Here is a 17,708-nt window from a genome sequence, read left to right on the forward strand (position 1 = left end):
TAAATAAATAAATAAATAAATAAATAAATAAATAAATAAATAAATAAATAAATAAATAAATAAATAAATAAATAAATAAATAAATAAATAAATAAATAAATAAATAAATAAATAAATAAATAAATAAATAAATAAATAAATAAATAAATAAATAAATAAATAAGTAAATAAATAAATAAATAAATAAATGATGAGCCACTGGCAAAAGGCTATGGAGCAAAAGAGTCTGGAGGTAGAAAATGCACCCTTGAGTGCCGTCTGTCCTTCCTGAAGGTACTACTGACCAGTGCCCTGGAATTTTTCAGCACAGGTTTATGTTCAGAACGGATATGCACAAGACAGAGAGCAGAAATGTGGTTTTTGCTGAAGTCAACTCTAAACTAGTGGTGGTGCTTGAGCGCATCAAAGTGGTGGACTCCACATTTGAATCTGTCATTCAAACATGGAGCAAAGAATCAAATATTCGGTTTGCTGCTAGTCCTTTCCAAATTTTTTCTTAGGTCAGTTGTGTTATTTTAAATAACTTCACTTGTTTTGGCTGTTTGTTTTGTCAGAGATGTAGGTTTAGTCACCAAAATATTGAATGTTGAATAAGAAGGAATCAAACCGGGTATTTTTGTATGTTAGGAACAAAAGCTTGCAATTATTAAAGCATTTGACCTTAGAAACATGCTCCCAAACATAATTAGAATGCTCGAAATTCTCCAGGCTGCTCCAAATAGGCTTTATTACTGCTCCCTGACCTGCTCCAAAATGCTTAAGCCTGCTTTTACCCCTGGGCACTAGAAATGTATTAGAAAATTACTGTTGTCTGCCCAAACAACAGGGGAAAAAATGGTCATCAGAAATCAAATTGTAATATACAGGTGGATACTATAAAGTGTAAGGAATGCAAAGTTGGAAGCAGTTTTCAAACTGAGCTAATATTAGAGACTTAGCTGCTCGTTGAACTTTGCACTCACAGCCATGGCAACCATATAAGGATTTCAAGATAAAATAAAAAATATATATAAATGTGAAAATAAAAAATGTGCTCCTAAAATTGCGTGCATTATACCTTCAGCTTCACAATACAAAAGGAATTATGCTTCCAGCTACTCTAATGGCTGAGATATCCTTTGGGCAAACTTGTAGCTCAACATAAAACACAGTTTTGAGAAAAAGCCAAAAAACGCACCAAAGCAATTTTAATGATTGAAAGCAAGAAATATTTACACAGTTACATTTAAAAAAGCTTAACAAGCCCTAGGCAAGGTCTTTCTCTCATAGAAAACTGCAATGTTTCCTGAATTGCGTACATTAAGTTTGGCAAACAGCTTGTGAACCGACTGTGTGCACTTCACGTATTTCGGTTGCACAACTGGCAGTAGGTGTCAGTTTGTTTTTCACATAAGCCTGCCATTTTCGCGGTTGCTAACATTCATTTCCGAAAATAGATAATTCAAAGCCGTTTGGCAGTTGCCGGTAGCTTTCATTGCAAGGGTCGCGAAAACGTTCACGATGAAAGGGTTGATTTTGAGTGCCCTTAACGCGTGGTCAACTGATGACGTCTCACCGCAGCCTTCGCGCACGAAATGCAGTTCCGTATTCCTGCTTATCTCCAATTAGTTTCAGAGCACCAGAGCACATTTTGCAGTCCGCAAGTTTGCAATTTAAGACGCAGTTTCCTTTAATGACTGCAGGCACCACCACTATTTGTATATGCACCTAATTTTGACCAATCAAAACCGCCGTTTCTTGATACATGGGCCCTTTGCAACTGGTAGTATTGAAGAGCTCTGTCAGATACTGCTTCAATCACAACAGAGAAACAAAATGGCGCTGCCTCTCTTACTGGGCTGCGACTGAGTGCGTCGTGCAGACGACGGAGGCCCATTCAGCCAATCGGATGGTGTCTTCACGTCACGTGTCCTGAGTAACGAATAGGATTCAGCATTGGGACTTCTTTTGCCACATTCTTTTCTCTGGCCAATAAACTGCGGTGAATGGCGATGGCGGGAATTTGAAGAGGCAGAGCTGCTCTTTCAATCAAGACCAAGATGGCTTCAGTAGCATACATGGAACAGTAGCTGCATTGCAGGAAATTTGCCGTTTTGGCATCGATTTTGGTTGACATTCGGTCTGTTCTTGTGGGCAAAATACTGAACTTAGAACTGTGAAATTTTGCACAGAGGTCTAAATTGGCGGCAGACTTTGAAAATTATGTTTTCGAAAAATCGATTTTTCAGTTTCTAACACCTGTGTCCCCCTTAAGCAGAAGGAGAAGAAGGAGTAATCAAACCTTATACATGAAATGTCTCGTTCTTGCACGCCGTACTGGATGCTCTGGGCCAGTACTGTCTATAGTTTCGCTCCTGTATGAGTTCCACACACAGGAACTGAAAAACCTTGATTTCCAGCTCTATTTCTGTGGCTGTTATGATAGCTTGAGATTCAGCAGTAAATTTAGCTCCATACATTCAAACAAACAGTTCTCTGTTTGTTCCTGATGATAGCCGCAATGTGATCGGAACACAGCATTGGCGATATCGGTGGCATCGGATCCAAACATCCACTTTTTTGCGCCGCAGCTCCGAGATGGCACAACATGCATGGCTGAAACTGCAGCGCACCAGGCTCATACCAACTGTGTATGGAGTTCCAGATTGCAGCGGTAAATTGGGGAGCGCTGCAGAACCTGCACTAAAGAAATGCAAAACCATGACCTTTGTTTTAAGGGTTGAGTTGCCTTTGCCGGGTGATCAAGTGCTACCAGCAGCTTCTGGCTCGTGGTGGCGCAGAGTGCCCAGCATGCAGGAGGGGAAGAACTGGTCCCCCTACTGACTACATAGTTGTCTTTCGCTCAGTTAGTCTAGAGTCTAGAAACCAGACAGCAAAAAGAGCAGTGTTTGATAGCATTAGAAAAGCTGTTGTCAACTGACTAGTTTTTCTGTTGTTTCTGGCACTTCCATGCTGGTAGTGTACGTGGAAAGCTGAGTGTGCTCTTTTCTCTGCCGAAATCAACCAAAGAAATCCACTAAATTCTCAGTAATGCCTTTGAAGTCTGAAATGGGTTTTAATGTGATAAAGGGTCCGTTATTCAGAAAATCCGGTGTTAGTATCGGTGTTGGGAGTGCAAAATCGCAGTCGGCGCTGGCAGGTTTTAGCTGACAGCTGGCACGGCCGGGCACGAATACTTTGATGGTTTGTGTGAGTTACTGGGGCCACACGGTACAATATGAGAAAATTCAGAGAACCGGCCAACTTTGTATGAAGTGAGGAGGAGGAATAAGACTCAGAGGGAAAGTGCTCTTGGATTCTGAGTCAGGCACGGTACACCTAAGCTGCAGAGGCTTGTTCATGCTCAGTTTGTTAAACAGGGGCTTTATACGTCAGGTGGTTGCCTATGTTATTGTGTTCCTTCAAAAACTGCACAGTGCTCTTTTTTGCACTTAAAAAATGTGGTTTCAATCACTGTTGGCTTCCATGGTGTATTGACTCAAGAAGTCCTGATTAACACGTGCAGGGATGTTTCGTGGCTGCCTAGAATGGGGCAAGCATATCAAGATTGGTCAAGAGAAGCTGACAGTATCCCACGGTTCCACTCGTTAAAAGTATTCACTGTGTGAAATGGTATCATTTGGCCAAAAGGGATGCCCGAGGGAACTTCTTTAATGGTGTCTCACTATGAAACCATGCTTGCCTCCATTTCAAAAAACGGTATCTTAAAAAGTGCCCTCTGACGCTGTTGGAACTGATTTGTAAACTGTTAGTCCCAGTAAGGTTAAAAAAAAGAAACGAAACAGTGAAAAAGCAGACGGACAAGAAAGAGCAATATGCAAGAGGTGACTTGCAGTTTACTTTTTACCTTTTCTTGTGTTTTCTTCATTCTTTTCTTCTTAGACAACTGTGTACGTAAAAAATTTCAGGGGTCCAATTAATTCTGAGTTCTGTCACGCCACCTGGTGAGTTTGCCTGACACCACGGTAGTGGACATTGGCCGCATTGGCCAATTGGCCAGATAGCGTATGTTGGTTTGGTTCATGGGGCTTAACGTCCAAAAGCAACTCAGGCTATGCGAGATGCTGTAGTGGGGGACTTCGGAAATATAGACGACCTGGGCTTCTTTTAATGTGCACCGACATTGCACGGTACACAGGAGCATTTCTTTTCGCCTCCATTGAAAAGCGGCCGCTGTGGCCAGATAAAGGATCGGCGCAGATGGAACTTCATGAAGGGAACAATGTTTACTGCACAACACGAAAGAGAGAGTGTTGCAGGAAGACTATCTGTTTGGATGGTTGTTTAATTCTTAGTGATGACACGCTTTGTGAACAGGCTGATTCCACGCTACTCATGACCTAAAAAGAAGTCGAAAGAAGGTAGTAAACACGGAGCGAGTGTTTCAGTCCTCAGATATGTGGTCACGTCTTCCTGCTCATGAGAGGCTGAAAGAACAGATAAGGCCACCTCAAGCAAGACCTGTAGAAATGTTTGCGAGCACCTTTTGACTTTAACTGAATAAGCACCCCATGACATAAACAAGAAGGGCAGGCCGGGCCACTTTGAAAGTCTAGCGTCATCCTGGACATGACAACAGTTGGCTAATCGGACACCGTAAAAAGAACTGGGTTCTGGACAGAGTCACTGCAGTATCCAGTAGATTATTGGGAAAAGGGCAGATAGAATTGTGTACCATGGATATTGTTTGATATGGATGTACACAACACATGCTTTCTTGTTCTTCATTTTGGGAAGTAAAAGCAAGGAGTGAGGTCGGGATTGTTGTTCAAGTCCACAGTAAAAGGCGGGGACAGACATAGCATGCGTCCCTATACACAGGTTGTAGCGTCTGCTTGTTCACTTAGCTAACTCCCATCTCTGTAGATTTACATCACGTCAGGCTCAACCCTGGAGTCCCAATGTGCATGTTGGGTATTGAACTGCCTTGATTTGTACCAGACTAATGTTCTTTGTAGGGTCATTATGAGAGAGCTCCCCTGAAAATGCTTTATATAGTAAACATTTCTTTCGTAATGCTGACTGCGAGAATGTGATGCTGAAAGTCATCACTTGTGTTCTCGCTTTGTTGTCCAAGTCTGCCTTGCACTGCTGCGTTTTATGATAGTCACAAAGGCAGCTTTGCACTCCTGTGTTTTATGATAGACAGCAATGTAGTCCAGGCTTTGCTAATAAGGTCATGCACATTTACCATTTAATTATGTACATTTACTTTCATCCTGACAATGTTAGAAGTACAGGTGGTCTAACTTTAAGGTACAGTTGTCTCATAAAAGCAATATAGCAGTTACAGAACTCTTCCATATGCAGTTACAATATTTAGGTGTTTGCGATTCCTATGTGCAACGTGATCATGAAATGCGGTTTGGATAGTAATCAATCTGTTTGTTCAGCGAGGTGTGCACTCCTGACAGCAGATCTAAAAGCGATGACCTTTAAAGCCAAGCTTGTAATGTTGACCTGAAGCTGTTATAATTAAAGTAGTAGCCAGCAATAAGGTTTGAGTGTGCCAGACAGGCCAAGATTGTCGCTTGGGTATTTTGTTGCAGTGGAAAACGTTGGCTTTGAAAGCTGATTCCAGAGTTCTAGGTTAAGTACATTGTTTTGTATTGCGTGTCATTTTCCCCGTAAAGTTTCCAAGTGTTCTTTTCGGTTGGATGATGAAAAAGAGGCATCTTCGTCATGCTGTGCTGTGCCCTCGGCTGATGATGTTGGGTGAGTGCATAGGCATTTCGGACTATAGCCGTTCAAGAAATCCTGGATTCTTTCGAGAAAAAATAAAGCAATAAGTGCAAGCACCAAGTGTTAAAATTATGCCAGTTTAGTCTAATGTCGTGCTAGTAAAGAAAAATGTTTTGGGGATATGGTTTTGTGTTTTAAGGAGTCTTTCAATTGAAACTTCTCCTGTATAGAGTTGCACATGTTTATTGAACAGTGATATATTCAGGATGGGCTTGCAATATGCAGTTGTACTGACGTTTTTATGTTTATCGTGATTCAGGGCAAGAAATTTTCTCCTTCAGAAAGACGAAAGAACAAGAACCTGTGTAGGTATATGCTTTAGGAAGTGGTACAGTTATTGTGGTTGTGATGTAAGCTATTGTATGTTTGTGTGGTATTTTTTGTGTCAGGAATTTTTTTGATCCATTCGATGCTGAGTGTGGTATCTCGGCTACGATATTTTGACCGAGTGTCTACCATTGCTGACCAGGATGACATTCGCCGTAATGGGGTCAGTCAGGGACGTCGGTAGGTTTTCTTTGAACTTCCACAAAATATTTGTTGCCATGTTTGTCTTGTCACAGTGTTATTTCATTTCCTTGGCCTTCGGAAGTGTAACTATACGAGCTGTGAGAAGTTTGAAAATGTTCATGCCTTTCTTGGCAGTTTACCTTGAAATGCTCATTTGAGTTAAATTATATAAGCACTGTTTAAACAAAAATGCAATAAGACAGGGCTGCACTCTGATGTGTGTGTGTGTTTTCTTTTTCCAGCAGCGAAACAGTTGCTGATATGTGTATGTTGTCCCTTCTGAGGCATTTTGCTGAGGGTAGCGTCCTTGGCATCATTGACTGTACAAAACTTGATTATGGTTCTAGCACTGAAAGTGCTATCTGAAAACTCATTTGGTTTGGTGAATGAACTGAGTTAGCAGTTATAATACATTTCAAGTTAATTAATAGCATATGCAGGTGCTGCATTTATTAAGATGTAATGCAATCGTGGATATAGCACGAGGCACCATATTAGTGTCCAATGGGAAGTGATAAAACAGTGGATGTAACATGTGACCATTGGACGAAAAAAATACCTCTAATGAACCATTGTGGTCAACACACTCCCTCTTTTCCAAACAGCCCTGTTGCAGTGGCTGAGTGGCTAGGGAGCTCGAATGCTGTGCCCAAATATGTTGGATTGAATCCCAGCTACAGCGGTCGTTTTTCGATGGAGGCAAAAAGCAAAGTTCGCGTGTACTGTGTGATGTCAGCGCACATTAAAGAACCTCAGGTGATCGAAATTTCCGGAGTCCTCTACTGAGGCATCTCTCGTTAAACCCTGCAAGCCAAACCAAACAATCTTTTTTAAACATGTTCACCCACGTTTCTAAGCTCAGTATGGATTGCTTTCTCTCTTAAAGCGAGCATCATACTGAGTATGACATGTTGCCTTCATGCTGAATGTGGTAACAATTGAAACAACTACAGCACAAATGATGCCGCACATAACGAACATAACATCACAATGCGAAGAGTACAGATTTGCAAAGAACAGAAAGAAGAGTGCTTTGAGCTTCGAATGGATAGGGATATGGCTTCTATGGTACTCATGTTGCCAACATAACGCTGCAAAATATAAAAACCGAAACCAAGTTGCAGTTACTTTAAAACTTCTGCACTCTGGCACTGCTTTATGCCAGTCAGTCACCATATTCGATTTTAATGCGAGGTTAGAATTTAGCAGTAAAAAATATACAGGGAAAAAACTAGCATTACATTCTAATATGTATAGTACTTGTTACCTGTGCAAAAGTGACCAGTCTGCCTTTTTATCCTGTCAGTAATGTTCCTTTCATCTTTATTTGTGAGCCAGCTCTTTGAGTGGATGACGTCAAGTCCGTGTGCAGTGTTCGAGCTCGCTTTCAAATTCTTTTTTCCCATGCCTGCCCTGCTAATCTAGCCATTTAGTGTTTATGTAGAGAGGTGCTGAAGGAATTGTTCACCCCAGAGAGTAACTGCAGATTGACATGAGTTTGCACGTAATTGTTTACAAGTTATGCACTCGCCAACTCAAAATGTGTTTACTGTGACATTATAATCAGCTCTCTATAGCACAGCTCAAATCTATACTAATTTTGAAAGGAAAAATGCCGCTGTGTACGACGGTGTGGATTAGAGGGGGGAATCACTGACATTATTTGGATTGATGCCGAGAGGAGAAGACAGAGACGCCGGGTTTATGGTGTCTCATTTCATAATGACATTCACACACAGTCTGTTTACACATAGCATGTTTACATTGCTCAGGCCAGGGTGTTGTTAGTTCCCTTTAGGGTCGCACTGTTTACGTTAGCACTCCGCACTCTGTCAGAAGTGCTGTCTCGTCCAAGACTGAGGTCACTTCCCGAAAATGCTTGTGCGAATGCTGCATTGGTCTTTGTCGTTTCTTTTATGCTTCACATATGCATTGTACGGTTGTAGACTTGTTCCTTCCAACAGTGAACCTGTACATCACTTGTGAATTAGGGGAGGCATCAAAATTTTGTCATTTATTCTACTTCAAGCATTGCTGTTCGCAGTATGTTAGGTAAGGTTCTCTGAAGTGCTCAAGTTTTTTGCGTGAAAACGTTTTGAAGAGCGGTTCTAGTGGCTGTCAGTGTGGCCTCCAAAGATATTCACTGCAGTGCATTTGCAAATGTGGTTTATTAATGCTGGATTGATCACATTGCTAAAAAGGATGGAATCAAAAGGTTCATTCGGTATTTTCCTCAGCATTTCTAAAATGCGAGATGCATTAGAAGAATATAGATGCCTATGGCTGTGTTGACCATATTGTGCGATAGTTTTATATCAGTGTAAATGAGGAATCCCTATGTCACAAAACATTGTAAATGTTGTGGTGTTATTATATGCACTAATTGGCAGAATGATGCTATTAATTACCATACAGTAGAATTTCGGAATTAAAAAAAAAAACAAAAAAAAAACGGAATTTTTCAGTTCAGTTGAAGCATGGGAAATGCACTTATTCAGATTTATGTACAACTGACGATAATTACAGTATAAACTCGTTGATGCGTTCCCAGTTTATACGATTTTCCATTTCATACGTTCGAAATCGCGGGCTGTAAAGCATCTCCTATAGAGTTAGTATTTTTCTCCCCGCTAATGCTTTCCCGGATAACACGATTTCCTGGCTATTACATTCAAAATTTCTACAAATTGTGGTCGCATAATACGATTTGCGATCAACTGGACATATGCTGACGGGCACTCGCGACATGAAAAACTAATCAGCGGCGCTCATCCGCAACGAAAGGGCGAAGCACCAAAGAAGGACAACGAGCCAACATAGAAACGCCTGTTCCCGCGGAAATATGATTTCATGGGGAGAAACGTGGTGGTTTCTTTGCGGTGCCTTATGGGCATAGGGGTGAGACATTCGATAACTTTTCGCTTGTATACAAGGGTCTGGGGTACGCATGCATAGCAAGAACGCTGTGACCGTAAGACATTGTGATGGCTTCCCCACATGTCAGTAGTGAAATGGGGCGAAGCATCTAGAAACTCCCAAGGAAGCGATCCCGGCTCGTCATTACCTTCTACGAACCGCATTTGTTGCTAAACCTCCTCCCCGTTGAGAGCAACACAATCCTGAGTTCTGAATTCTGCGAGAGCCAAAAAAAGAACAGTGCATACTTTGTACCTCGTTCAGTAGTTAAATTTTTCAGTTTTTTGTGTGGCAGTTTCCCCGGATAATACGGTTTTTGCCGCATTAAAAACAAAAACGTATGAACGAGGTTATATACTGTATTTGCAGCTGCCCGCAACTGTGAACGTGGTTCCTTTTTGCATACAGTGCACTTAGGTAAGAGAATATTGCAAATTAGAATTCATATTCTGCCCAAATTCATATCGGCTGTAGTCGTATTACCGCAGTTCTGCTGTAGGTAAAGAAATCTGTCAATCAAGAGTGCTGTGTAGAAAAAGCAATGTTTTTATTTCTCTAGGATAACTCATAATTGACCCGAAAACGAGCAATGGCTTTTATGCATTTGTCTAGGAGTTTCTTGGAATGTATTTTTAGGAGGCGAAATTGATCTGTGTTTACTGCTCTTTTTTTTTTTGTATTTTATCTGGAGTGGGACATTATAATCAGTCACCTTTCGTTGGTTGTTTTTGTTTTGTATGGCCAGTTTTCATTGTCTCAAGTGCAACGTTACTTAGCTCACTGCATGTATGAGATGCAAAGAAACGAATCTCCGCAACTGTGATGCCGTTTCATTTCTCTGATTTACTTTTGAATGAAGCTCCCATTTTTGTCGTAGCCGAGTATGTGGGGGCACATTTTTGCCACATAATAATCATGCAGTGATGTGATGCAGTTGGTATTTCCTTGTCATAGGAAATTCGTGCTGGTGGCACGAAAAAAAAAAAAAAAAAGAAAGGAAAAGAGACTGCCTTTTCTCACCTGTACAAGCCCTGCACGTTACTTATTGTGATATTTTGACACTGTTTTGTGCGACAATATTCCTGAGAGTTTGCTTTTTGAACTCTTGTTTTTACCTGCAATATTTTATGACATTCCCAGCTCATCAGACGTGTCTCGACTGATTGACATGCTCAGAGGTTTTTCTTTTCTCATTTTGTGTGTGTGAAGCATACTTTTACAGCTTTTATACTTGGGCCATCTTTCCTTAATGTGTTATGTTGATGTCTGAACCTGTGATTACTTTCCAATGACGAATGCTTGTGTGTGCATGTCTCTCATTAGGGAATGTCCTTCATAGCTGAAATAAAGCAGCCATGTCAGTTCTATAAGACGGATGTGTTGTTTTCTCTATGTACAAGCAGACGACGAGCTTCGCACTTTGTTTAGCATGCTTCCTTGGAACATATTGCTATGGACCAGGAAGACAAATGGGCGGAAACTGACGTGGGCAAGAACGCTCACGCTAGGTCTGCTCGCATTATTAAAAATTATCTCATCGCCATTGATAATGTCGCATTTTCAACAGGCTTGCTGCCCCATAACAATATGTCTGCGATATATGGGAGGTAAACAATATGCAGGCTGGCTTAGCTGGGTATAAGAGTTCACACAGAACTTATAACCTGCAGCTCTTTCTTTAGCAAAAAACATTTCATTTGACTTACAAGCGCTGCATACTAATGACTTTGGTTTTCGTTATAGAACAGCTCTTAGAAATCATTTTCATGTAGATTAAAATCTGTAGTTATTGTTAGGAAGTAGTTGTATGTATGTGCTCTGCGATGAAAGCAGTTAAATTTTGCAGCGAGAGCTGGTAATGATTCCTTCCCCAAAATAATCGGTGTGGTAACAGCGTTTGTACTTCAGAGCCCTACAGCACAGAGTAGAAGGTGCTAAGCAAACATTAGGAGGTGTAGCTAGAAGTGCCATGAAACTTGCCGCTCTCATTGATGTCCAGTTAAGGCCGTAGGATCACAGCAAATAGCCCCTCAAATATTTAGGCAGTTGACAAGTTCAAATAAATATTGCAGTAATGGGAAAGATAGCTCATATATTCTTTGAAAAGTGCAGCACTTCTTGTTCACTGGTTAAATTAGAGAAAGCCTGCACAAACACAGCACTAAGAAGGCCTGCTGCATAGAAATACTGTGCAGTTCACAAGCAGGATGTCCATTCTGAGAGCCTTTTGCATGCGGCAGCTGCAAATTGTTTCTCTTCTCGGTGATGAAGCCACCAGTTGTGGAACGACTGGGGCAGAGGAAGACATTTATGCATTGCACCTCACTCTGATTGGCTCAGATTGCCAGTTTCCACAGTCATGCAAACAAAATCTGAGACAACTGCTCGCAATACTGGGCAGTAGTAATGATATAATGGCAGGGCAGTTGTAGTCGTCTCCTTCTTGTATGCACCACTAGATAACTCATTCTTGAGTGGCCCATGACGTAATGGCGGCGACAGTGAGGACAAGTTGATATTAGTATTTATCAGTAGATTACTTAGTCCTAGTGGCAAAGAGGCAACATTTATTGAATTAAGCCAAAGGATTGTTAGAAATGTTCAGAAAATGAAATGCAGATGTCACTTCCAGCTGCTTTGACGAGTAAACTGCGGCGGGACAAGGCATGGTTGCTTTTTTTAGCAGGAGTCCTCGAAGGCTGTTCTGTATCACTAACATAACATTGATCAGAGTACTCTTTCTGGTCTTAACGTCAGAAGTTGAATGAAATGGCAATGAAATAAATGTTTCATCCAATCCCGTTTTCTCAACTTTTTGCACCAAACGAACATTTAAATATTGAAGGGCGAAAATTAACTACAGTCTAGTTTCGGATGCAAGTACCGATATCTCGAAGTGTTCCTGGTGAAGGAACAATTATTTCGGGATAGCAATTTTGCTTATCTGTGTTGTCGACTCCATTTTCGTGAATCAAAGGTCAAATATGTAAGCTATTTTGAAGGCTCGAAGGCCACAACGTTTTGCATGTTTTAAAGGGACAGTTAAAGGTGTTTACCAAGTCTAGAAAATGAGCTCGAGTGACCAGAATCCTATTCTTAAGCTAGTTTCGCTAACGCCGAAGATGAGAGATAAAATGGCAGGAAATGTTAAATTGGTTATATATATTGTGCAAGCATAAGCTTTTTTTTTGTCTTGTTTTAACTCGGTGTAATTGCTAGTTTTTGCACGATACTTACCTGATAAAAACGTTTTGTCACTATATGTGACTAGTGCACTGCAGTTTCAACTACACGTGGCGCCGTCTGGGAGCCGTCATATCAAATGGCGGATATTTAATTAGTTACAACGGTGCGACGATTCCAGCACAAGAGAGCGCAACACAAACTCACGCTACTAACTGTAACGCGAACATAAGGAGCCAAACTTCTTCATTCACATCCGAGCACATGAACAATCTTGCACAAAGTTTGTGTTTGGTATAGTGTGCCTTTGTGTCGCACGTGTTCTCTCTTCGTGCTCTCATGCAACTAGATAGACAATCTATTATTATTTAAGCCAAAGTAACCCATGATGGCTCAGTTATAGTGCTCTAGAAGAATATTCTAGAGCACTACAGCTCAGTGGTTAGCGCGCTCGACTGCTGTGCCCAAGGATATGCTGGATCGAATTCCAGCCACTCTTCGATGGATGTGAAAATCAAGGCGCCCGTGTGCTGCGCGACGTCAGTGCACGTTAAAGAACCCTTGGTGATAGAAATTTCTGGAGCGCTCCACTGCGGCGTCTCTCACAGCCTGAGTCGCTTCGGGAGCAAACAAAACCTAAACCTGGTTTGGTTTGCTTTGCGAAAGCAGCATCCGCGGTGGCTCAGCGGTAGCTTAGAATGCGCGATGAAGTCGCCCTAATTGGTTGCGACAATAAAACAAATGTAGTTGAAGGGCCCGAGGAACTAGCAGGTATTAAATGTCATGTCTTAGTGATGCCAGAAAGACAGATGATACATAACAGTGCTCTATGGCAGGTGCACATTGCGGACAGAGGAGAGATCATTTATATATCTACTGATTATAAGTGCATAGCTGCTAGCATATAATTCTATTGCATTAACGATAGGGTGGCAGGCGCTCTATTTATTTATTTGCAGGCATACTGCCAAAGTACTTTGAAACAATCGAAGCAGGAGTGGGCACATAATTTTTCGACGTTTGAGTTTCGAGCGAAATAGGGTCGACAAAGAAAAAACGGCCGACGATTATGACACTCCGTAATTCGAAATTTGAGCGCAGTTTTTCAGGTATTTTAGTTCTGCAACTTGCTGTGGTAAAAATAATTGGGGAGACGTTTCTGTACACGTGCAGTTTGAGCCGACTCAGTATTGTCCCCGATAATCATCATTCCAATGGCACGCAATCATGATCAGTAGGTCTTGTTTGCTTTGAAGGAGGCGCTTTCGTGACACCTACCGGCGCCGCCGCCATATGTTTCGACGGCTTCGCCTCGAGCGGCGCGTGGACGACGTCAGCGCGTTTCTCATCTACGCAAACAATTTCACTACGGATAATTTGCGCATTCCTTAAGCTTCCTTAATGATAAGACCGCGTTAACGGCTTATCAGACATGAAGCACCGCTTTAACCAAATATTCTGAACGCCCAATCCTGAAGCCGAGATCTAATTAAGGAGGAGGAGGAAGAACATTTATTTCCGCCGAATATGGTGCAGCAGCCACCTACGAGTCCGCACGCAGGCGTCCGGGGAGGCAGTCTGTCACACCGCGGCCAGAGGACACCCGGCCTCGTCTAGGAGAAGAGGTCTTCAGCCTCGGCCGCCAGGCGGACGGCGAATCGCTGTGTTTTTTCGTCGGAGCTTCTTAGCGTGGTCTCCCATTCATCGCTAGTTTTAATCGCGTTGCGCCCTGGGGCACGAACGCATCTCCATATTATATGATCTAATGTTGCCACGTGGCCGCAAAATTTACAAATTTCGGTTTCTGCACCGTCCCTCTTCCGCCCTCTGGCACCCGTCCAACTCCTCCACAGGGGCGAAAAGAAATTTCGAGCTTGGAGTCTTCTCCAGTCGTACGATTCCTTTTTACTCAGGGATCTAACCGGTGGCGGATATATCCTCCGGTCTTTCTTCAAGTTGTCGGTTACATCCCTAAAGGTACCTATACATTCTTTGGTTTTAGATGTTGTGGAGGCGTCCGCAGCACCCCGAGGTAGCGAGGAGCGGGCGAGCATGTGGGCAGCCTCGTTGCCGGCGAGACCGGCGTGTGCTGGGGTCCAGATTATGGTCACGCTTTCGGCGAGAGACGACTCGTTCAGAAGTTTTGCAGCACGATTGCTGACTCTACCCTTGCTAAAATTTCTAACCGCCGCTTTGCTATCGCTGATGACGTGTTTCACGCCTGGTCGTGCAATGGCAATGGCTATTGCAATCTCCTCCGCCTCTACCGGCGGTAGATCTCGATTTCTTTCTATTCCTATGGCGATCCCAGTGTCCAATAGGGCGACCGAGGTTACGTCGCCTTCTTTCCCGATCGCTGCATGGTGTAGGCGACCGATCCCGGCGGGAGTTTGTCCAATTTGTTAGCGAGGTGCTTAGCTCTGCTTTTTCTCCTCCCCTCGTCGTGTACGGGGTGCATGTTCTTCGGTATGGGCGAGACGTATAGATGCTTTCTGATTTCTCGATCTATGCTTTCTCTGACACTTTCGCCTTCCCCGGGCGCTAGTAGGTTTACCCAATCGAGGATTTGCCTACCCGCCGCAGTTCCTGCGAGTCGCTCTCTCTGGGACAGCCTGACCGCCGCAGCCAGCTCTTTCCACTCATTATGCAACCCCATTTTCTCTAGAATGTCGTTAGAAGTAGTTATGGGGAGTCCTAGAGCGCACTTCGTGCATCTCCTAATTATGGTGTTTAATTTGTGTTCTTCGGTCTTGTTGATATTTAGGAATGGAGTCGCGTAGCACATTCTGCTCGTGACAAAAGCTTGTACGAGTCTGAGTCTACTAGCCTCCGTGAGACCACTCCTTCTGTTGGACGTCTTCTTAAATACTCTGACTACGAGCTCCGCCTGATCTTTTAATTTCTTCATCAGGCTTTTGTTACTACCCCTGCGGTTGATAATCATACCTAATATTCTAATTTCATCTACTTTCCGGACTTCGTTTCCGTTGACTTTAATTTTGATATCTGGAGTTATCTTCCCACTATTGCTGGTCATTACCAGGAGCTCCGATTTTTCTGGCGAACAGCATAGACCTACGTCCTCTGCGTGATAGCTGATTATATTTGCTGCCTCTTGGAGCCTGGATGTGATGTACGAGTCGTTCCCTTCGCACATCCAGACGGTCACATCGTCCGCGTAGATGCTTAGTTTTAAGTCATCGAGATGTCCAAGCTTACTGGGGAGCTTCCTCATTACGATGTTAAAAAGGAAAGGTGAGAGCACAGCCCCCTGCGGAGTGCCTCTGTTACCCGTCCTGGTTTCGGTCTCCATGTCACCTTTCCGTCGGAGCTGCCGCGAGTTTGCAGTTGGACAGTCGGGGAGCAGTCTGTGCCACCTCCATGCCAGATGCATGCGCGGGAATTTTTCTCACAACGTCCACCGTTCCACTGCGGTGGCGCTCACCCTCGTCCTCTTTCCAACTTCCATCTTCTCCTTCCGCGCGGTGTCCCCATCCCAGACTCTCCAGGTGCCACAGCAGTACCGTTCGCAACGCTTGTCATAGCATGCAATGCTTGCAATGCGTGCGTGGATACACGGGCCAGTTTTGCCCATGTCAAATGTAAGAGGATTGCGCATGGACGGCTCTATATATTTATATGCCCGCCGTTTACGGCAACGCATCTCAAGCTGTATGTATGTATGTATGTATGTATGTATGTATGTATGTATGTATGTATGTATGTATGTATGTATGTATGTATGTATGTATGTATGTATGTATGTATGTATGTGTGTGTGTGTGTGTGTGTGTGTGTGTGTGTGTGTGTGTGTGTGTGTGTGTGTGTGTGTGTGTGTGTGTGTGTGTGTGTGTGTGTGTGTGTGTGTGTGTGTGTGTGTGTGTGTGTGTGTGTGTGTGTGTGTGTGTGTGTGTGTGTGTGTGTGTGTGTGTGTGTGTGTGTGTGTGTGTGTGTGTGTGTGTGTGTGTGTGTGTGTGTGTGTGTGTGTGTGTGTGTGTGTGTGTGTGTGTGTGTGTGTGTGTGTGTGTGTTAGTAAGGATTCGCCGGTTACAGCGTAGCCTCTCAAGCCCGGAACGGGCGCCTAAGAGCTAGAGCTGGGCTCTAAAATTCGAACATTATCAGGTAATTATGATTGAAATTATCAAACACTTTCATGAAAAGAAAGATAGAGAGCTCGATCGGCGGTAAGGTGACCTTGGACTGCTACTCCAGTGTGCTATGGCAACTACGCGGAGATAGAAGCGCACAAGAAATTCGAACCTATGCGCCTAAATCCAGCTATGACGACGACACCCCGTTAATTAGCGTCGAATTTATTCTTAAACAGATGACCACCAAAAAGTGATTACCGCTTTACCTCTACGATCAACCCCCCCCCCCCTCCCCGCCCACCATTCTTTTGTTAAAAACTTTGACGGTCCTGAGTTTTAATTCCTGGAGAAATAACTGCCGGTGCGTAGTTGACGACATTGAAGTTCATGGATGGCAGTTCAACATCTCACAAAAGGAAAGCGAAAGAAAAATGCATAACTGCATCTACTTTACTATCCGTCCTTATGGGGCCAACGAAAAGGAATAACGAAAAAAATTAAAATGATAAATGTAACGTTAAGAGAGAGGAAGCGAGCAGACTGTGCTAGGGACAAAACACTCGCTAATTATATTTTAGCCGAAATCAAAACGAAATGGGCGAGAGAAGGGACTGTTGACTGGCTGTGTATTCTAAACACTGTCTGTATTGCACATCGCGCACAGTGATATTATCCTGAACACTGAAATTATCGTCCCGAATTTCATCGGAAGGCGATTTAACCCTGAATTTCTCTTTCCCTCTCATTGCTAGCTAGTTCACAGGTTCTTTTCCTACTAGTTTCATCTGTTATCGGTTCAAACTAGGGCGAAAACAAAATGGGTCTCTCCACCAGATACATAGCACGCTACATACATACGCTACGCACCATACAACCATCAATCCGATTTCTATGTTCAAAGCGAGTGTATGCAGAGTGGTTCCAATCAAGAGAGTAATAAAAACTTGAAGCGGATGCAGTAGCCGCCATTTTATTGTGCAGTGTTGCACCAGTACTCTGTACTATATGACTCAACGAACCGAATATATTGACGAGTCCTCGTTATTACCCACTTCATGTGTCCTGCTCAAACGTGGGGTACATTAACACCAGAAACTGCAGATCCGGGACTACGCCTTTTGGAAAACCCATATTCAGTGCGATACATCAACATCAGAATTTTCGAAGTTTTTTAATAAATGATGCAGCGGCTCCTAACCATGACCATTGTTCAGTAGTGTACTGCAAACTATTCTGACAGCGAGTGGAGGACGGGGCTCGATGGTC

Source organism: Amblyomma maculatum, chromosome 9, assembly GCF_055883805.1.
Source record: "Amblyomma maculatum isolate TAMU_Amacu chromosome 9, ASM5588380v1, whole genome shotgun sequence".
Lineage (NCBI taxonomy): Eukaryota > Metazoa > Arthropoda > Arachnida > Ixodida > Ixodidae > Amblyomma > Amblyomma maculatum.